At 43.4% G+C, this 23989-nt stretch overlaps 1 pseudogene across 1 annotated transcript in view; it reads right to left on the bottom strand.

The window, feature by feature from the left end:
- LOC310853137 (copine-8-like) overlaps window positions 1-23989 on the bottom strand; it is a 119001-nt pseudogene that overhangs the window by 79270 nt on the left and 15742 nt on the right. The window lies entirely within an intron of this gene.

Raw genomic sequence — 23989 nt, 5'->3', positions numbered from 1 at the left:
CCAATAAAAAATTAACAAGCTCCATCCCTAATTATAGATGGTGGAGACACAGCCACTAGTATACTGTAGCTCCATCCCTAATTAGGGATGCACCGATCCGATACTCGTATCGGAGATCGGCACCGATCCAGGCTAAAATTCTAGATCGGGTATCGGATCGGTGGCCGATCCATTATCCGATCCGATAATTATGTGTAATTACAGTATGAAAACAACTCTACCTCCTCTGTGACACAGCAGTGTAGTATTGACAGTATAACATGTGGAATGCAGCCAGGCTAGCCTGCGCACACATTAACCTGGTCTAATTGTTGCACAGTTATTTAATAAATAATTCAGTGCATTTATATCTGTGTTTGTTTCATTTTGTTTTACAAAGTTGGGAAAGTAATGTTTAAGTGAAGCCTTGATGTTGCCTTACACAAAATAATGATTCCAGACTCCACACAGTGAGGCATACAGCTTAATAGGTTATTACGTTTCTTTGTGGGGGGTATCGGATCGGTACTCTGTATCGGCAGATACTGGCCACCCATGTAACAAAATCGGTATCGAATGCCAAAAAGCCGGATCGGTGCATCCCTATCCCTAATTATAGATGGTGGAGACACAGCCACTAGTATACTGTAGCTCCATCCCTAATTATAGATGGTGGAGACACACAGCCGCTAGTACATATACTGTAGATCATGGGTTTTCAACCGGTGGTCCGTGGACCACTGGTGGTCCGTGGAGGTATTGCATGTGGTCCCTGACCATGCATTTAGTAATGTAGGATTTGTTGATTTGCTTTAAATGTTCTTTCCGTTGAGAAAAGAAACTGTGTTTCTAGAAAACTAGAAATCTAGTTGAGAAACCGTGAAGTGAATGCATGACCTGGTGACCTGTGATGAGTCCATCCATGGAGTCATTTTACTGACAAGTTGGAGTTCAAGAAATTCAACAGAAAAGGGGAGTTAAAATCTCAAGAAGGGGGAAGTGTCTGGTTGAGTCATTATTATTATTAGGACATTTTACCAGTAGTCAACAGTTGAGAAACAGTGGGATGTATACACATGGGATGCATAGCAACTTAAGTGTTAACTTACAAAAGCACTAATCTTATAGCCCATATCCCCACCCATCACAACAGTGGTCCCCAGGTTGATTCTAAGTCAGGGTGGTGGTCCCTGGTTCACAATCAGTTGAAAACCCCTGATGTACGTAGATGGTGGAGAGGAACAAAGACATGGTTCTTACTTGGGTCTGACTTGGAGAAGGTGTCTCTGTCCAGCAGGTTTCTATGGAGACACAAAGAGAAGAAGGCTCTGGTCAGAAAAACATCCATCATACAGCTGTGACGTCAGCGAGGACGACGATACTGAGTTCACAACAAGGATTATAATAGTTCTGTCAGTAGTAACCTGACAAAACATTGACTTGACTTACCCCATTCTGACCGGGCACCCATTTTGGTGTCAGCATCATGTTATGCTTTAGCTATTGAAAAATAGCAGATCTACAAGCTCATAGCGCGCCACCGAGTGGCGTGATACAAGCTTGTAGGTCTGCTATTTTTTGAAAAATCGAAGAACGACTGACATTTTTTAGAATCTGATCTCAGGTCAGAATGGGTTCATCAGACCAGTGTGTGTCCGGTGGAAACCTCGTATGAATCTGATCTCAGGTCAGAATGGGTTCATCAGACCAGTGTGTGTCCGGCGGAAACCTCGTATGAATCTGATCTCAGGTCAGAATGGGTTAATGAAGCAACGTTTCGGTCCCTCCGGACCTTCCTCAGGCATGAGGAAAAAAAGTATAATAGCACATACTGTATTTTAGCTGATCAAAAATAGGAAATATACATTAACCCATTCTGACCTGAGATCAGATTCTAAAAATGTCAGTCGCTCTTCGATTTTTCAAAAATAGCAGACCTACAAGCTCATATCGCGCCACTCGGTGGCGCGATATGAGCTTGTAGATCTGCTATTTTTCAATAGCTAAAGCATAACATGATGCTGACACCAAAATGGGTGCCCGGTCAGAATGGGTTAAGCTCGCAGTGCTTTTTTATTTTCTCTTTTTTTTATCATGAAAACGTGTGCAAATCTTTGAATATATTTTCATTCACAGCGAACGTTTTTAACTCAAATATTATTTGCTTCTGGGCGGGGGGGCAAATAAATATAATTTTTGGGGTCCTTGACATAAAATAGAAAGATAGGTTTATCATAAAACTGTCATAATGTTGAAGACATTTGTAGAATCTGGTCTCAGGTCAGCCATGGTCTCAGTGCCACGTATAGAGCTTGTGGATCTGCTACCTTTGCGTGACAAACAATTGGCCTCAGGTCTTACTGGGTTAAACTGTAAATTGTTATGTTTTTGCGTTGTATCATTGTACAACAGCGTTGATGTTTTCCGGTTACTTGAGTGTTGAATGTTTAAACAAGCCCTTTGGCTTTTTTGTGTCTCATCAATTTTGCATTTTTTACTCAAAACATTGTTCAATAAAATGTTCACTCAACCAAGACACTTCTGTGTGTGTGCGCAACTGCGCGCGCGCGTGTGTGCGTGCGTGTGTCAGGAGAGTAGTTAGAATACCTCCAGCAGCTACAGTAGGACTGTTACATTGACCAGAGCAGATATGAATTACTACCAATGAGCATATGCCTGTAAGGTCGTCGGGGCTAGGGCAAGTGCTACAGGTTATGATGGAAAGATTGGGAGTGAGTCTGCTGCAGTTCTGGATGCGATGGTAAGTGCATTCCATAGTTTTGGAGCCAGAAGGGAGAAGAGTTATGGACGTGTGGAGCGTTGTCCCAGCGTTTAGTGGAAAAACAGCTGGGAAAAACAGCTTCCCTGTGTTGGCTAATCTGAGCACGTGAGAGGGTTTGTAGGCTCTGATCATTGGTAGTACCTTTGGTAGCTTTGAAGGCCAGCATCAGAGTTTTGTAGGCAGCGACTGGGAGCCAATGGAGAGAGCGGAGAAGGGGGGAGACATGTGAGAATTTAGGCTGGTAAAAGACCAAGTAAGCTAGATGGCATTCTGGATCAATTGGAGTGCATGCCGGTTAGAATAGTCTAGTTTTGGCCCAGGCCGTAGCGTAACGGTCTGGGCACCGGACTGGTAATCCAGTCGCAGTGTGCCGCGGGTTCGACTCCCGGACCCGACACGGCCTTTACTGCATGTCATCCCCCCATCTCTCTCCCGTTTCCTGTCAGCCTACTGTCTGTCCCTTCAAAAATCAATAAAAAGGCGTAAGCCGCAAAAAAATATCTTAAAAAAAAAAAAGAATAGTCTAGTTTTGATATGACTGATGTCTTGATAAGGAACTGGGCTGACTCCTAGGTGAGGAAGGGTCTAATTGGTTGAATGTAGAGTGTGATCCTACAGGATTGAGTGAGCTGTAATGTGTGCTTAGAATGAGAGCACAGTAACGGGACATTACAGGATCGCAGTTTCACTGTACAAGCCGTTTGTACTTAGACATGCATGGCTTAATCTTTGAGACAAGCATTATGCTACTGGCAGGATCAACCAGCTCTTGGCTGTTGGAACCAAAGTTACCAAGGCGTTGTCTATGGAAATACTTAGCTCCTGCATGGGGCAGGACTTAGCTGGGAAGAAGAGAAGCTCAGTCTTGCCTGGGTTCAGTGTGAGGTGGTGAGAAGACATCCACTGTGAGACGTCAGCCAGGCATGACGTGATGCGCTCTTCTACCACCGTACAACTAGCAACTCACTGCAGCCACTGAAAGATGCAAGCAGCAGCCAATACACCTGACATACTGTAGCAGTCATCAATACACCTATAGCAGTCACTATACCTAGCAGTCACTATACCTAGCAGTCACTATACCTACAGTAGCAGTCACTATACCTACAGTAGCAGTCACTATACCTAGCAGTCACTATACCTACAGTAGCAGTCACAACACCTAGCAGTCACTATACCTAGCAGTCACTATACCTACAGTAGCAGTCACAACACCTAGCAGTCACAAACTCACAACACCTAGCAGTCACTATACCTACAGTAGCAGTCACAACACCTAGCAGTCACAACACCTAGCAGTCACTACGCCTAGCAGTCACTATACCTACAGTAGCAGTCACAACACCTAGCAGTCACAACACCTAGCAGTCACTATACCTATACCTAGCAGTCACTATACCTACAGTAGCAGTCACAACACCTAGCAGTCACTACACCTAGCAGTCACTACACCTAGCAGTCACAACACCTAGCAGTCACTACGCCTAGCAGTCACTATACCTACAGTAGCAGTCACAACACCTAGCAGTCACTACACCTAGCAGTCACTACACCTAGCAGTCATTACACACAGAGTAGTTGGCACACTTGTGGCCTGTGTGCATTTTCAGGGTTTCCACCTGAAAGGGTAATTCAATGACTCATCCCTCTGGCTCTCTTGTGCACAAATAAAGACATAAAGAAAACAGGGTTTTCTACACCAATAAGGAATCCGCGCGCGAGCGCGCACACACACACACACACACACACACAATCTGTTTAGCATCCCTGATCACAGCTGTCAATCAACAGCAAACTAATGTGACATCGGGGGGGATGTAAATGTGAGTGTGAGCAAGATTCTCTCTCTCTCTCTCTCTCTCTCTCTCTCTCTCTCTCTCTCTCTCTCTCTCTCTCTCTCTCTCTCTCTCTCTCTCTCTCTCTCTCTCTCTCTCTCTCCCTCTCTCTCTCTCTCCCTCTCCCTCTCCCTCTCCCTCTCCCTCTCCCTCTCCCTCTCCCCCTCCCCCTCCCTCTCCCTCTCCCTCTCCCTCTCCCTCTCCCTCTCTCTCTGCAGTTATAATAGAGACATGAAAATAACGATTTTCATTACACATTAGCACATCATCCCAAAAGGCCGACCTCAGACCCGGTTGGGAAAGAACTCGTAAACATCACGAACAAAAAAAGGGATGAAAATAAAGGATTCCCATGGCAACGGCCAGGCGGCTGGGGTTCCATTGGGGTTATTTATTTATTAATTATGATTCTTCGGGAGAGTAGAGAGAATACCTCCAGTAGCTAGGACTGTTATGTTGACCTGGGCGTCCCTAGTTACTGCATGTCAAACATTTCTCTCATACATGCGCTCTCTCTCCCCCCCTCTCCTTTCTCTCTCCCCCTCTCCCTCTCTCTCCCCCTCTCCCTCTCTCTCCCCCTCTCCCTCTCTCTCCCCCTCTCCCTCTCTCCCCCCCTCTCCTTTCTCTCTCCCCCTCTCCCTCTCTCTCCCCCTCTCCCTCTCTCTCCCCCTCTCCCTCTCTCTCCCCCTCTCCCTCTCTCTCCCCCTCTCCCTCTCTCTCCCCCTCTCCTTTCTCTCTCCCTCTCGATTTTTGCTAGATTTTGGGGGGAAAATAATGAAAAAAGCGAAAAAGACTCATTAGATTCAGCATATTTCCACCCAGTTTCTGACAAGTTAACGTTTTGGACATAACAAGGTGTCTCTCTCCATCTTTCTCTCTCCCTCATTTAGGATCCACTTTCTTTTCCCTGCTCTCTGCTCTCATCTGGTCCCGTCTCCTCTGGTATTCCTACTTTGGTATTGAATTAATAACCACCTCATCACCACCATGTCGGCGTGAGAGGGCATCTGTCCCACCGTGTTACCGTGACAACTACACAGCTGATCCCCCGAGACCCTCGGAGACTACCCAGCATGCCTCACCCCCCCCCCCCCCCCCCCCCACACACCACAGAAATAAAGTGGGTTTTTAGCCCAGTGGAGGAGAAGAGGGCGAGAGTGTGAGAGATGATAGAGGCGGGGGGGGGGGGGGGGGGGGGGGGGGGGGAGAGTTTTCGATTTTAGCGTTGGCTATTCAAAAATAGCAGATCTACAAGCTGCAAACTTTTAAATCAACTGATTTAGAAGGCACTGTCGCCTCACAGCAAGAAGGCCCTGGGTTCGATTTGCGCTGGGGGCACGTTCTCATCAGTGTCCATACCCTAGGAGGGGTTGGCCAAAGGAGCCTTTCTGTGTGGAGTTTGCATGTTCTCCCCGTGTCCCGTACCAAATGCAGTAATCCTGGTCTCTATACTGCCTCCCCCTGGTCAGCCGGGGCGCCTGATGGAGGGGAAAGGAACTGTTTGGAATAACGTGTTCCCGCCGGGGAAAACTCCCCCTGTCAGGTGATAAGCAGCAGCCTGCTCACTCCTCATGCATCCGGTGCTCTCCACACTCCCCAGGTTGGCAGAGGGAGAGCAGCACCCTGGGATTACAGTTTAGGCAATTGGCAAGGGTGAAAGAAATGGGCTACAAAATAAATGGTGTAATTAAAAAAATTGTTTAGACAAAGGGAAGCGTACTGGATCATTTTCATGGCTTTTATTATGATTGATTGATTGATTGATTGATTGATTCCGAAGAAGCCCAGCCCAGCCCAGCCCATATGGACTTACAGGACACTTTTTACAGTTTACATAAACAATGACAATAAACTGACATGACAGTTTGCAAACAATGATCAAGTGAATACTAAACTGACTAATCCTTACAAGATTACATAATTAATACAACATAAAATAAAATACCATAAAATAAATTACACCATTAGGCCTGTAACAGGAGCCACATGTACGTACCTACTTGGCTTTTACACATTTACTTTATTTCTCTAATGAATAGAAAAAACGAAAGTGTGTAGAAGCCATGAAAAAGTCTCTATTCTATTCCTCATCTCTCCCTCCTTTTCTCTCCTCAGTGTCCTTTCATCGTTCCACCTCACCTCTCTTCCTCATCGTTCCACCTCACCTCTCTTCCTCCTCCTCCTCCTCCTCCTCCTCTACGCCTCCCGTTGGAGGGAGAAGGGGTTTTCTCTGTGTGACTCTCTCTTTTCAGTGACCGTGACCTGAATGATGTCTCTGTGGAGGATAGACCCTGCTCTGACTGAACTAGATACAGAATGCACACGCAGAAACATAGGGGCTGTCATCACGACACGACTACACATTTTTGGCATTGAACATTTTTAGAACGTATGAACAACCAACACAATCTGTTTGCCTTTTATGTTTTCGTATTAACCCATTCTGACCTGAGATCAGATTCATACGAGGTTTCCACTGGACACACGCTGGTCTGACGAACCCATTCTGACCTGAGATCAGATTCATACGAGGTTTCCACTGGACACACACTGGTCTGATTAACCCATTCTGACCTGAGATCAGATTCTAAAAATGTCAGTCTTTCTTCGATTTTTCAAAAATAGCAGACCTACAAGCTCGTATCGCGCCACTCGGTGGCGCGATATGAGCTTGTAGATCTGCTATATGACATGATGCCAACACCAAAATGGATGCCCGTTCAGAATGGGTTAAACACAATATTTACTCACGAGAGTCGCGACACATGAAAATGGGTCCCAGACCTAGACCCATTGTTTGGCAAAAATGTTATTAAATTGTAGATTTAGCATTTGTAGGCATGCAGCCGGTAGATCAATAAGTACTGAAGCAATAAGTCAGTCAGTATAGAGACACTAACAGTGTACAGTGTACACATAACCTTACATGTACATACACATAAGTAAATATGCTTACTGCATAAAAATGTAAAGTATACATTTACTGTATCTCATACTATAACGACCCATGCACACTGCACCTTCAAAGACAACTCAAAGTGTGCTATGAATGATGCTTAATAAAAACAAAAACATGTGAATAACTGGTTTATGTCAAAACTGGCCTGAAAGACCCTCTATCAGGAGACCACAAGGGGAGGTAAATGCAAATACCCATATTGATTGATTGATTGATTGATTTTTTCTCCTTTGTACATAGTGTTATGTCATATGTGTAGTGAATGTGTTGACTTGATGACATGTATTATTGTGTTATTCGTTATGCCATGTTCATGAATTGATAATTAATATCCGACTGTACCACGTGCTGTTTATATTTGAGTACTAATAACGTAAGTATTCAATCAAAGCTATTTCTACTATACTGCTTTCTTGAAGGCCCAATTTTAATCGTGGGCCTTCCAAAAGCAGCAAGAAACCCCACAAAAAACAACCTACTAAGCATCGCCTTCATCACCTTCACAACGGAAAGTGTTTCAAACAGTTGCCTGGAGTTTGAACGGTAAGTGGGCTATGAGGTCACTGCTGCCCTCACCTCAACATGATGCAACGCGGGGTAACCGTACGGTGTGACATTAGAATGTTATTCTGTTCAAAATAACTTTGTATTGTAATTCACAGCAGCGGCCTTTTCACAGCTCCTGTTGCTGTCATTAGGCAACAACTATTCACAGATCTATTTCTAGTACACTATTCTCTTTCTAGGCTGGTTCAGCAATATACCATTGATGTTGTCTATAAGTCTATAACATAGTGTAACATAGAATATGAGCATTTAAAGGGACACTTCACCCTTTTTGCAAAAAAATATATGTTATGTGTGTAATATGTGGTTTTAGATATTTTAGATTGTAGCAGTGAGCCTGTTGTCTCTGATGTCATGGACACTGGGCTCACTTCCTTCCTGGACTACATGTTGTCTCAGTAAGACAGCTCTCCCCCTATCCACAAGGAGGAGCAGTGCACCAAAGAATTATGGGAATTGTAGTCCAGGACCCTTACAGGTCTGTAACTCTAACAGTGTACAATTTGTATACTCTCAAGTTATGGTGGTCCTTAAATAAAACGTTTAGAACCACTGATCTATAGGAATAATTAAAACAGAACAGGAAACTTCTGTAGCAATCTGTGTCGTTCCCTCTTCCACTCTACGACAGGGATCTTCAACGTTTTTCCAGGTCAATTTTACAATTTGGGCATTTAGCAGACGCTCTTAATCCATTCTGACCGGGCACCCATTTTGGTGTTAGCATCATGTTATGCTTTAGCTATTGAAAAATAGCAGATCTACAAGCTCATATCGCGCCACCGAGTGGCGCGATACGAGCTTGTAGGTCTGCTATTTTTTGAAAAATCGAAGAACGACTGACATTTTTAGAATCTGATCTCAGGTCAGAATGGGTTCATCAGACCATTGTGTGTCCAGTGGAAACCTCGTATGAATCTGATCTCAGGTCAGAATGGGTTAATCCAGAGCGATTCACAGTAACCAAGGAAAACACGACAAAATACATCAAATGCATATAAATAGACAGTCTAGGATGATATCATAGGTAAACCAAGAACCTAGCATCAGTCTAAGCAGTACAACAAATTAACCTGCCATCTGTCTAGTGTCTACATAGCATGCTGTCTAAATTACTAGGCTAGGTCAAGTGTACGACAAAGTGCTATGGGCTACAGTGGAATGTGAAGAGATGGGTCTTCATTAGGAGGCAGATTGGGAGTGAAGGCCAAGGACACCTTAGCTGAGAGAGATGAAGCAGAGACCCCCTTTGACCCCATGTATAACCCATTCTGACCTGAGATCAGATTCACATGAGGTTTCCACTGGACACACACTGGTCTGATGAACCCATTCTGACCTGAGATCAGATTCTAAAAATGTCAGTCGTTCTTCGATTCTTCAGACCTACAAGCTCGTATCGCGCCACTCGGTGGCGCGATATGAGCTTGTAGATCTGCTATTTTTAAATAGCTAAAGCATAACATGATGCCAACACCAAAATGGATGCCCGGTCAGAATGGGTTAAACTATAAAATGATGTTGCGGATTCAATTTTTTCATAGATAGCTTCTTTAGACTATACTTTTGATTTTTTTTTCATTTGTTTCTTTTTAGTTACACACTTCTCTATTAATTCATGTTAATGTGTCTGGAACTACACCTCCCAAAATCTTTTATATCCATTTCAGCTAAGCAGCAAAGCTATACAGGGGTTGACACTAAGGTCACAGAGGCACTTGCCCGTCAGGTCAAGTACAAGTCATGTTCTACTTGCCCAAAGGTCATGCTCACTTGCTCGAAAAGTAAATTATAAAATGATAACTTTATCATTTAACACTTATTACTTTCTGGGGCTTCGTGATAAAAACAATGTTTATCGCAAAGCGATATCTGAATGATTCAAAAATGAAAACACTAGAGCCAGTCCCAGCAAGCACGCTCAGGACCTGGACGAATTAGAGACGTCTCGATTGGGGCCAGATCAAGTCAGACCAAGACTAGTCAGATCTGGCCCCGAATATCACCTGATTTCAACCAACATAAATTCTTCCCACTAAGACGGACGTTCCTGGATGAGAGAGAGAGAGTCGGTTCGAGGCCAGATCAACTTAAAGCTGCATTCACATGGAATCAGGCAAAACCTGCTGGACGGCACAGAACGGTAAAAAGATTAAATATTTAAACATTGATAGTACCGCTTTCCTTATTCTATGTGAATGCACTATAAGTCATATCATAACTAGTCAGATCTGGCCCAGAATAAGCTATATTATTTCAACTGGTTAAGACGTAAAGATCATCCCCATATGGGCTGGGATCTGGGCCTAGTCCTGAACGTCACCGGACGACATCGTCATAAATGCGACCTACTGTAAGAGACTTGCCAGTCTCTTAGGTCGCATTCACACCAGCATGCTATACTGCGATTAAAACAAATCCTGCTGCATATTGTCGGAGAGTGCGCTTCATTTGCCAGGTTGTGAAGGCTCATTCGAATCCTGAAGCGCACCAAAGAACCGCATTCTACCTCGCCAAAAAGCGGGGGTTTCACTTCGCTTCGAAGCGCAGCAGAGTGCGGATCACCGCAGGTGTCAATACAATCGCATTAAATATAGGGGATGAAAAAGAAAAAAAAGAAGGAAAAAGGAATAGTTCAAAGCAGTGAAGAAGGTGAAGTATAATGTAAAGAACAAAAGTACAGAGATGGCCATGGAAATAACAATAATTACACTTAACATTTAAAGCATAGCAAGTAAAAGGGTTGAGGTCAAACCACTCTCACTTAACCCATTCTGACCGGGCACCTGCAAAAATCTGCAAAATAGCAGATCTACAAGCTCATATCGCGCCACCGAGTGGCGCGATACGAGCTTGTAGGTCTGCTATTTTTTTTAAATCGAAGAGCGACTGACATTTCTAGAATCTGATCTCAGGTCAGAATGGGTTCATCAGACCAGTGTGTGTCCAGTGGAAAACCTCGTATGAATCTGATCTCAGGTCAGAATGGGTTAAAAAACACAGCCTGTGTTCTACACCGTGACTACTGCACGATTATACATTTACCGGTACATGGTGATATTATTGAATGACCACTCAATGTGTCTGTATGCCGTGGCGAACATTTAGTTTGAGGAAAAGGTCCATCACAAGCCGGCATGTTAATGACCCGTGACTGGCAAACAGATTGGCCTGGAGGGAACCCACAAGTGCCCAGAGCCATCGCCCGCTGCCAACAGCTCACCTGCCCCCCTAAGCCCCCAATAGACAGTGGGGGCTTATAGGGTGGCAGGTGAGATGCCACTTGGACACAGGCCGGGGTCTGATCAGCCTCGGTCGGGTCGCCTGGAGGAGGGTGATGAAGACAACCCTCCCTTCTGGCTCCAAAACTGTGGAATGCACTTCCCATTGCAGTCAGAACTGCAGCATCACTCCCAATCTTCCGCCGTAGTCTGAAAACCCACCTTTTCAGACTCCATCATGGCCCGTAGCACTTACCCTACCCCCTTAGATAGCATTTCTGTAGACTTAGATAGCATCTGATACAGACTTATAGCATGTTATGTAGACGGCACTATAATTGCATTGTATATAGTCATAGCACGCCATAGTACATGTATAGCATAGTAGTATATATATATAGATTATATGTATAGTCTCATAATATAGATATTCCACTGTTACTTTCTTAGTTTACGCATGTTTTATGATAAATGCTTTTGTGATGTATTCCCATGCTTTTGATTATTGTAAGTCGCTCTGGATTAAGAGCGTCTGCTAAATGCCTAAATTGTAAATTGACAACACTGATGTGTCCAAGGTTGTGCATCAGCACATGATAACTGTAGAAAGTGCAGTATTATTTTCTCCATCTCTCCATTTATTCAACTCTATGGTCCTGTTGTACGTACGTGCGTGTGTGTGTGTGCGGCTGTGCGCGCCTGATCTGTGAGTGTGTTTGTTTGTCATTGTCTGGGTAGGAAAATCCCTCATCCTTCCAAAGTCAAAAAGGTCTGCATGCAATTTGATATAGGCGACTTGCACTATTGCCAAATTTAGCAAGAGAAATAAGCAACCAGGTCTAGGAAAACAAGCCCAAAAGCCCAAACAACATTTAGGAAGCAAGGCCCAATATGCAAACAAGCCCTAAAAAAAACACAATTTGCATTCCGCAACTACCAGTATTTACAAGCTACTATACAGAATGTTGCTTATAATAATAAGCAGACCTGGCAACACTGCACGCGAGACTGTTCACACTTGTATAGTGTGATTACTGTTCTGACCATCTGTCTCTCTCTCTCTCGCTCTCCGTGTCTATCTCTCTCTCTCTCTCTCTGGTCTTTCATTATAAATTAATTAATTCTGTGAAACATTAATTAGCCACACTGACAGTGAGGAACCCTATTCTGGGGCCGACGACATCTGGAAAGAAATGGACGATCTACAAAGCTTGTATCAGCTTGTATTTCCTCTCTGGACTCAGGCAGATGTAAACATCCATTGTAAATGTGTTTACATTTGAATTCATGTTTCCATGGTTGGCAAACATTTTTTTCATTTGCGTATCGGTCGACTTCATCCATCGTCTTCAATTAGTACAGAATGCTGCTGCTCGCCTTTTAACTGGCTCCAGGAAATTCGACAACATCACCCCCCCCGTTTTAGCGTCCCTGCCTACACTGGTTCCAAATGGACCCGTACAGTAATGTAACTCTGAGAGTGTACATTAGGGCCCGTTTGGTTCCATCTGTACACTCTCAGAGTTATAGGGGTCCTTGAAATAAAAACCACTGATCTAGGAATAAATAAAAAGGCAGTGCAGCGACAAGTTCTACAGCTTCTACTATGTGACACTGTCTCTCTCTCTCTCTCTCTATATATCTCTCTCTCTCTCTCTCGTCAGTAATAAATCTTGCTTGTCATGCCGTGGTGGGTGTCGTCCTGTGTCAGCGTGCTTATCCCATTCTGACCTGAGATCAGATTCATACGAGGTTTCCGCCGGACACACACTGGTCTGATGAACCCATTCTGACCTGAGATCAGATTCTAAAAATGTCAGTCGCTCTTCGATTTTTAAAAAATAGCAGACCTACAAGCTCGTATCCCGCCACTCGGTGGCGCGATATGAGCTTGTAGATCTGCTATTTTTCAATAGCTAAAGCATAACATGATGCCGACACCAAAAGGGGTGCCCGGTCAGAATGGGTTATTAGAGGACCAGATGTGTACGCCCACCGAGGACAATTTTAATAACACATCCATCATCTTTTCTTTCTCTCTTTTTTTATCCCACAGTTATAGTTAAATAATATCATGCCAATACCACGACCGGTATCAAATCAAATCAAACTATATTCATATATTATTTTGTTGCCGTCGGGCAGAAACGTCTACTATCTCCATATTAACCCATTCTGACCGGGCACGCATTTTGGTGTTGGCATCATGTTATGCTTTAGCTATTGAAAAATAGCAGATCTACAAGCTCATATCGCGCCACTCGGTGGCGCGATATGAGCTTGTAGATCTGCTATTTTTTTTTTAAATTGATGAACGACTGACATTTTTAGAATCTGATCTCAGGTCAGAATGGGTTAATCAGACCAGTGTGCGTCCAGTGGAAACCTCGTATGAATCTGATCTCAGGTCAGAATGGGTTAACGCTCTACACAACACTACACTACATCTACAGCTCTACGCGATCCTCTGCAGTGTCATACAAAAGCATCAAAAGTAGCAGATCTGCAAGCTCGAAAAGGGGTGCACAAAGAGACGCATTTTGAGCTTGTAGATCTGCTATACTTTTGCTATATTTGAAATCTAAACCATGAAAGGTAACCTTTTATATCGAGTCAATAAAGCCTTCGACTGGCTCAAGGGCATATAAAATGTGTTCAAATAGGAAATATACTGTAACTGCTTGGAAACTACAGTAGGTAGGTCTACTAGCAGCAATGTATAAATCATTAACCCATTCTGACCGGGCACCCATTTTGGTGTTAGCATCATGTTATGCTTTAGCTATTTAAAAATAGCAGATCTACAAGCTCATATCGCGCCACCGAGTGGCGCGATACGAGCTTGTAGGTCTGCTATTTTTTGAAAAATCGAAGAACGACTGACATTTTTTAGAATCTGATCTCAGGTCAGAATGGATTCATCAGACCAGTGTGTGTCCGGCGGAAACCTCGTATGAATCTGATCTCAGGTCAGAATGGGTTAACCCATACACGTACCACAGTGTATGATTTATATTTGATCTGTGTGTATATGCGTGTGCTTGTGGATGTGCAATGTGTGTATTTGCCCTACGGCGGGAGACCAAATGTCAGCCCAGCAAGGTGCCAGTGGATACTGGGCCAAGGACGGTCAAGGTGAATAATCCATTATCTTCCATGGCATAATCTCCACAGGGCGGTGTGTCCCGACTCCCATCACCCACGATACTCTCCTCCCTGTTGGCCAAGCAGTTCACCTCCCTGAACAGCTCAGTCCAAGTACCTGTCCTCAAGTATACCCCCTTAGATAGCATTTCTGTAGACGTAGATAGCATTTGATACAGACTTATAGCATGTTATGTAGACGGCACTATAATTGCATTGTATGTAGTCATAGCACGCCATAGTACATAAGTATAGCATAGTAGTATAGTTTATATGTATAGTTTCATCATATAGATATTCCACTGTTACTTTCTTAGCTTACGCATGTTTTATGATAAATGCTTTTGTGATGTATTCCCATGCTTTTGTTCTTGATTATTCTAAGTCGCTCTGGATTAAGAGCGACTGCTAAATGCCTAAATTGTAAATTGTATACAGATGACAGGAGTCAGGACCATACCAAAAACCCCTTCCCTGGGGATGTGGGGGGGAAAAAATATATGTCAATTGTTTTGAAAATACTTCTTTGTACTGTAAAATAAATCAATAAACATATGTTAAAAAAAAAAAAAAAAAAAGAAAACCCTTCCCAATCTCCTACCCCAATTAGGGAATGTCATGATCGTGAAATAAAAAATTCGACCGACTTCACCCATTTTCAACCCATCTTCGTACAATCGGTCCTCACTAACTTATTACTAACCTCGCATCACCAGGCTTTACACCACAGAGGGAAGCCTGGTATAGACCAAATTCACACGGTGGCCATCTTGCCATCACGTTTATGAAATAACCACGGCACCGGAGGTTATGAAATAACCACGGCACCGGAGGTTCCACCTAATCACAGGCTACTGATGCTCGCCTCGTAGGTTTATGATACATAAATAATATAAGAAAGAGGCATAAATTGTGAAAATGACAGACAAGGGCTCACAAGTCACAACGGCTCGCAACGCAATTTCTGTGGAACGTAAAAAACATAAAAAAAATTGTTCTGTCTATTTTAACTACCGGTATTCAAAAATATCTTTCAAAATAGTAAAAAAAAAAGGAAAAAAAAGGGAAAAAGGTTTAGGGATAAGGGGTTTAGCATGGACGAAAGCCTAAAATCTTTTCTGGGAAAAAATTACATTGTACTAAGACTAAGACTAAAAGACATACTGTAAAAGACTAAAAGACTAAGATTTTATAGTCGACTAAGACTAGACTATAACACTACAAAAATTCAGAAGACTAAATAGGACTAAGACTAAACCAAAATCTGCTGAAAAAAATAACACTGATCTACATGCTCGCATTTAAGTGGTCCCCTATTCAAATATGATTTGGGAGGATGCCCAGTTTTTTGGGGGTCCCTAGTTCAAATATTATTATTTTGGGGGCTCTGAAGTTTTTAGTTTTTTTTTTTAAGTGGAGGAGAGATCCACTACAAACTATCGTGCGCAGATGCGCTGTGAGCTTGTAGATCAGATGCGCTGTGAGCTTGTAGATCAGATGCGCTGTGAGCTTGTAGATCAGATGCGCTGTGAGCTTGTAGATCAGCTAATTTCAGCGTGCAACCAAGTATAAAATCAGCCATTACGACAACAAGGCCCTCCAAAATACATTTTTGTCGACTAAATCGATCGAGGCAAAAGTGATATTGACTTGAGGTTATGTCGACCTCACCAGCCCTATAGTTCATTATGAATCATTATTTCATGCAAAGCATGGTACAGTAACCTGGGGGGGGGGGGGGGGGGGGGTATTACACACCCCTCTCTCTGTGACACATGTACACCATGCTTTTAGAGCACTGGCGTGAAATGGATTTCTCCGTCTCAAGAGGTTCTGTGCGTGAGTGCGTGTCCGTGTGTGCGCGCATGTCCGTGTGCATATAACTGTATGTTTTTAAAGCACAGTGACAGCAGTGCTGTGTGTGTGTGTGTGTGTGTGTGTGTGTGTGTGTGTGTGTGTGTGTGTGTGTGTGTGTGTGTGCGTGCGTGCGTGCACGTTCGTGGGTGTGTGTCAGATTCTTATCAAGGCCATCTCTCATCTAAAAGCCACAGTGGTGGATTTACGTAAGGAAATCACTTTGCACTCAGCATGCAATTTCCTTGGTGCTTAATGTGCGCACGCAGACACACACACACACACACACAAATTATAGTGCTGCGAATGCTTTAATCCAATCAGAAGAAGTGAGAAGAGAGCAGGCGAGATTAGAGAAGAGAGGGGAAAGAGAAAGAAAGTGTAAAGAGAGGAGAGAGAGAGAGAGAGAGAGAGAGAGAGATAGAGAGAGACAGAGGAGAGTGTGAGAGAGAGAGAGAGAGAGAGAGAGAGAGAGAGATAGAGAGAGACAGAGGAGAGTGTGAGAGAGAGAGAGAGAGAGAGAGAGAGAGAGAGAGAGAGAGCAAGAGGAGAGTGAGTGAAGGAGTGAAAAGAAGATCAATAGTAATTTCCACAGTGTGTAAATCTTTACAGACCTCACAGGGGTCCTGAGAAAGACCAAACGTGATTGCAGCAATGCGCACGCACGCACGCACGCACGCACGCACACACACACACACACACACACACACACACACACACACACACACACACACACACACACACACACACGGCCAACAATCATATCTCCTAACGTCCAGGGCCAACAATTACACAAGTTCATCCATTGTTTTCCCTCTATTTTCCCTCTAATGCTTATCAGCCTCTATTCTATTCCTTTCTGGTCTTTTTCTGTTCCTTTCATATTATTCTATAAAGTATCTCTTCTCTCTTTCTGTCACTGTCTCTATCATTTCATTGCTTTGTTCTCTCGTTCTCCCACAGCAGTGTTTTGCGAGTTTGTCGTTTGTATTTACGTCGGGAGCATGCAAAACCAAGGGGGCCACCCATCCAAAACCAAGGGGGCCACCCATCCAACCATCCAAAACCAAGGGGGCCACCCATCCAACTCCCATGCCAATCACATTGCCTGGAGCAAATCTCGGACGGTGACCGCCATTTTGGTGGTTTAGTATACGGTTATTAAACAGAGAGAAGGGCTGGGCCGAGCGGTGGTTTGCTCTTCACCGCAGCTCAGCGACGCCATGTTGTGTAGTTTTCGGTGATAGCGGTGGTCTGGTCACCCCGAAAACTGGAGTATGAATGAATAGGCCTTCACTGGCCCAGTTGCTTCTTTTTGGGCTTGTTTTCATAGACCTCATTTCTTATTTCTCTCGAAAATCTGGCAACAGTGGCAAAGACCGAAAGTAATTCTTCAATATTGTTCTCTCTCTCTCTCTCTCTCTCTCTCTCTCTCTCTCTCTCTCTCTCTCTCTCTCTCTCTCTGGACAACTTAATCAGTTAAAAGATCCAATCTACAGTACAAGCACACAATGCTATTTTATTTTTATACATTTGAAAATTGTGAATTGGGACATTCCGCATCATGAGTACTTTCTACTTTTGGTATTTCAAGTACATTTTGATACCAAAAGTTTTAACCCGTTTTATTTTTACCCAAGTACATTTTTAAATTCCAGACTTTTACTTGTAATAGAGTGTTTCTAGATTGCAGACAGTATTGACTTACTTAAGTAAAACATTTGATTACATTTACCACCACTGGCACTCAGTCGGGTACTTTATTTTCCCATAGCCCCATAGAAATCCATGTATTTGGGCCCAACTTCACCTAGACTGTATTACCTTAATAAACATGGTCATGAATACTTCCTGCTTCCAGTCACTAGTTTAAAGTCTCATTTCTAATGTCATAATATTCTTTTTGGACAATTATGGTCCCATTTATAAAATAAATGACCATAAAGTCGCGTATGTTCTGAGGGGCGTGGCTACCGTTACAGTCTATGATCGGGATTCCCCTCCCACTCGAGTCAAAATGAAAACCAACGGAGAAGAAGGGGGGGGGGGAAGTCCCGCCTCATTGTCTGGGCAGCCAATGGCCAGCTGGGCCCAAACGGAGCCAGCCAATGGACAGCTGGGCCCAAACGGATCTAGAAAGATGGCGACTTACAGTGCAGGAATAACAGGCTTCATTTTACGTCCATGTTAGACCCGGGGAACGCTTTGTCCATATTCTTTACAGTCTATGACGCACACGCACGCAGGCACACGCACGCATGCACACGCACGCATGCACACGGACGCATGCGCACGCACGCATGCACACGCACGCATGCACACGCACGCATGCACACGGACGAAACAAGTCTCTCTCCCGGGGAGTATTTTGAGATGATTTGTAAGCCACCGCTTTTTACGATGCTGCTCGCCACAACGGTTAATGGTTTGGTCCACTGAAGTTGTAAAATAAATACACGATGCCGCATGCATTGCATGCACGTGTTGACATACTTTCTACCACTAGTTACATTGTATTAACATACAGTATAGTTACTCATTAAAAATAAGTTCCAAGATTACAGCTTTATATCCTGTAAAGATGCAGGCAGAGAATGAATGCTGTACAAACTAAGCCGTTTCATTTTCCTCCTTAAACTGTGTGTCCGCCTGTCCGGTCGTTCCGGACGGCAGACGGTGACCTAAATTACCGGAACATATTAATAATTTTGGCCTCATTTATGCCGTTTAAAACGTGACTTTACTGTGATGGCTACAACTGACTGGCTGAACACATAGACAGACAGGTAAAACTATTTACTTTACTGTGATGGCTACAACTGACTGGCTGAACACATAGACAGACAGGTAAAACTATTTACTTTACTGTGATGGCTACAACTGACTGGCTGAACACATAGACAGACAGGTAAAACTATTTACTTTACTGTGATGGCTACAACTGACTGGCTGAACACATAGACAGACAGGTAAAACTATTTACTTTACTGTGATGGCTACAACTGACTGGCTGAACACATAGACAGACAGGTAAAACTATTTACTTTACTGTGATGGCTACAACTGACTGGCTGAACACATAGACAGACAGACTCTACCCCTGAGCCACCGCCCCCCAACACATAGACAGACAGGTAAAACTATTTAGGCATTTAGCAGACGCTCTTAATCCAGAGCCATTTACGTACATTAAAACGTGACTTTGCTGTGATGGCTACAACTGACTGGCTGAACACATAGACAGACAGGTAAAACTATTTACAATTTAGGCATTTGTAATCCAGAGCCACTTACGTACATTAACCAATTCTGACCGGGCACCCATTTTGGTGTCGGCATCATGTTATGCTTTAGCTATTGAAAAATAGCAGATCTACAAGCTCATATCGCGCCACCGAGTGGCGCGATACGAGCTTGTAGGTCTGCTATTTTTGAAAAAATCGAAGAACGACTGACATTTTTTAGAATCTGATCTCAGGTCAGAATGGGTTCATCAGACCAGTGTGTGTCCGGCGGAAACCTCGTATGAATCTGATCTCAGGTCAGAATGGGTTAAGCAAGGCAAACACAAATTATTATTACATAAAATGGCAAGAAATAGTCATCTAGGATCATAGGTAAACCAAGAACCTATTTCAAAACATAAATGATATGCACATTGAAGGTCATCAACCTTGCATCCGTCTACTGATAACATGCTATCTAAATTACATTTTAACCTTTACATAAGCCTGCAAGGTCGTCGAGGCTATAGGGCAAGTGCTATGGGCTACGGTGGAATCTGAAGAGGTGAGCCTTCAGATTACAGCGGAAGATTGGGAGTGAGTCTGGAGTGCAATAGAGTGAGTCTGGAGTGCAATAGAGTGAGTCTGGAGTGCAATAGAGTGAGTCTGGAGTGCAATAGAGTGAGTCTGGAGTGCAATAGAGTGAGTCTGGAGTGCAATAGAGTGAGTCTGGAGTGCAATAGAGTGAGTCTGGAGTGCAATAGAGTGAGTCTGGAGTGCAATAGAGTGAGTCTGGAGTGCAATAGAGTGAGTCTGGAGTGCAATAGAGTGAGTCTGGAGTGCAATAGAGTGAGTCTGGAGTGCAATAGAGTGAGTCTGGAGTGCAATAGAGTGAGTCTGGAGTGCAATAGAGTGAGTCTGGAGTGCAATAGAGTGAGTCTGGAGTGCAATAGAGTGAGTCTGGAGTGCAATAGAGTGAGTCTGGAGTGCAATAGAGTGTCACAGTCCTCCGGCACCTTTCAGAACTCAGAGGGCAGCGGGAGAGAATTTCCCGTTCACTTTTCTGACGTTTCAGAAAGTATTTCCTTTAAAGGACAACTTTAGTTTTTTTCAACCAAGGTTCATGTTTTAGGTTGTTATTAGAGAAACTAAAAGGTGAGTGTTAATTTCTTCTCATTTGCTGCTTTCTTTCGTTTTAGGGATTTTTAGCTCTTTTTGACCGGGGGGCGGGGGCATTCGAGCATGGGGCTAAATATGTATTCTTTTACAAAATCTTATGGTGATTTATCTTTGTATTATTTACTATAGTCCTAATATACCCCAGGAAATTACATCTGGCCACAGAAGATCACAGGATCTACTGAATGTGAAGGTAGCCTCCTGGGGGAAGGCTTATACTGTGTGTGTAGGCTCAATATGTCAGTTTGTCACATTCAATAGATCCTGTGATCTTTTGTGGCCAGATGTAATTTCTTGGGGTTTATTAGGACTATAGTAAATAAAAATAAAAAAATCGCCATAATAATTTGTAAAAAAATACATATTTAGCCCCATGCTCGAATGCCCCCGCCCCCCTGTCAAAAACTGCTAAAATCCCAAAAACAAAAGAAAGCAGCAAATGAAAGAAAATTAACACTCACCTTTTAGTTTCTCTAATAACAACCTAAAACATGAACCTTAGTTGAAAAAAACTAAAGTTGTCCTTTAAGCCTCAGACAAAGCCAACTTGGCTTCTGACAAATCATGACAATAAACAAAAAAATTGGGGGCGAAATAATTAGAAAGAAGATAAACTAAAAAAGAAAAGTGTGGTACCGTACCATGCCCTTTTTTGTTCCCAATGTTCCCTCTAAAATTAAATACGTCAAGATCAACACAACCTTTTCAATGGTTGTGTTCACAAAGCCTTTAAAAGGCAAACAGAAATGTCATTTGTTTCATAAATTCCAGCAGACCAAATTGGAACTGAAACACTAGAACTGCTTCAGGGCGGTCCCCACATTTTATTTTATTTTTTAATTTAATGTGAAAAAGGGGGAAAGGGGGGGGGGGGGGGGGGGGGTGTCACAGTCTGGCACACCATCTTATAATGAGCATTTGAGTGAGGACCAGTTATATGAATATATATATGAGGGGTGGTCCAATTTAAAGTGGTCCTTTAAATTGTCAGCGAAAGGCTCAAGCTGTGTGCTGTGATGACAGTATAGACACAAAACAAGTCCCTCACACACACGAACAGACGAAAATGTTTGAGTTATGTTTGAGTGTCAACACTGGTACTGTTTGCACACGACAGACGTAAACACACATCTAGATGGGGATGACGCCTGTCTTGTTTGAGGTCTTTTTTCTTCGTTTCGCAGAAATGTAAGGCACGCGTGTGTGTGTGTGTGTGTGTGTGTGTGTCTCACACACACTCACTATTATGACAATCTTTGTCTCTCTCTGCCTCTACTGTACAAGCTTGTCTGTCTCTCTCACAGCGTCTCCTTCACCCTCGCCTTTCTCCATCCACTTAATATGCCGGGATCATCAAACAACACAATCTCAGCCTTATTATTTTTGCCTCCACCAGTGACATTATTTAATGGGAACGACAAAACGTGCGTCTTTACTTCTTACAGCTTGTGACAGAAGAGCACCAAAATGTGGAACGCCCTACCAACAGTCATTAAGACATGTGAATCCCTTGACTCCTTCAAAACCGCTCTCAAAGGGCACCTACGGACGGCTGCAATTAGAAACTGGCCTCTGTAAGATCTGAATCCCCCCCCCCCCCCTTTCCCCTCACTTTATATGTATCTTTTCCCTTTTTGCTTCCTATATGATGAATTCCTGTTCTGTTCTTTAGCTACATAGAAATGTCTATTTGTATGTCTCTAAATGTTTTGATGAATTGAACAATGTGGACTGGACCCTGTTGTAAACAAGTGTAATTCTTAATTGGGTCGTCCACTCACAGTTAACAGTCTTTGTATTGAGTTTGTGCTTGAAATGTACTGTAAATTCTGCAAACTGTTAATAAATATTTCAATCAATCAATCAAGCAGTAATCATGACACCATGAGTAACTCTAGCATGCCGCCGCTGTCGGGTATAGAAACCTCTCAACATTTGAACGTACATTTCGTACATTAGCGCGCCGCTTGATAAATCGTACCACAGCGATCATCAAAGTCATCAAAAGTATAGCAGATCCACAAGCTCAACTTTTGCCATTTTTTAACCCATTCTGACCTGAGATCAGATTCTATACGAGGTTTCCACATGAACACACACTGGTCTGATTAACCCATTCTGACCTGAGATCAGATTCTAAAAAATGTCAGTCGTTTTTTTTTTTGATTTTTCAAAAATAGCAGACCTACAAGCTCGTATCGCGCCACTCGGTGGCGCGATATGAGCTTGTAGATCTGCTATTTTTTAAATAGCTAAAGCATAACATGATGCCGACACCAAAATGGGTGCCCGTTCAGAATGGGTTCATTTGAATCTGTAAAAGTAACAGTTTTGGACAATGGACAATTGGACATATGAGGTATCCACCCGCCAGAGACAATGTCAAAGTTGTTGCGACAACTCTCTGACACACTCTGCACACATGCTGTAATAATAAACATGGCAAAACACGTGACGTACTGTACGTCACATCACTGTCAGCTGCTCAACGCCAGCACTGTGTGCTGTTGAAACCAACAGCAAAGGCAGGTTTAAGGTTATGTTGTGGATTTCTGGATCAAATGACGCAATGGGAGTCAACACAGTATTCTAGGTGGTGATTATACAGTACAGTACAGTACAGTACAGTACAGTACAGTACAGTACAGTACAGTACAGTACAGTACAGTACAGTACAGTACAGTACAGTACAGTACAGTACAGTACAGGGACCCCCCTCTGGGGACCCCCACATGGTAACTCTGTCATTTCTCAACCGTTTCGGACGCGGGGCAGCTCGTCGGAACCGGGCCAGCACCCTGGGCGCGTTCCTGCAGGTCTGGAAGTTCCGAGGACCCCCCGGGGACTTCACACGGGTGTGATTTTTCATGTCAAGGACCCCCAAATTGACACTATAATTAGCGCGCGGAGCCCCATTTGAAAAGATATGCCAGGGACTCCTCACCCCCATAAGAGAAGATCTTTACAGCTCTAGCAGTGATTCTAAACCTGTTTAATTTCAAGGACCCCCCCCAGTTTGACATGCATTAGTCTACGGACCCCCATTTAAAGGTATATTCAGTGATTTCACTCAAAAAACCTTAGGTTTTGTTTTTGGCTGTGGGACCCAGCCTTTCGTCCAATCAGGATAGAGAGTCAAAAACGAAACCTAAGGTTTTTTGACCCCCATGGGTTAACTGGGGACAGGGAGGAACTCCTTATATGGTCAGCACGCTCTATAGTAGGGAGGATTATCACAACAAAAC

Source organism: Protomyctophum parallelum (genome assembly GCF_964188405.1).
Source record: "Protomyctophum parallelum genome assembly, chromosome: 22".
Taxonomy (NCBI): domain Eukaryota; kingdom Metazoa; phylum Chordata; class Actinopteri; order Myctophiformes; family Myctophidae; genus Protomyctophum; species Protomyctophum parallelum.
This window is presented reverse-complemented; position numbering and strand designations above follow the sequence as displayed.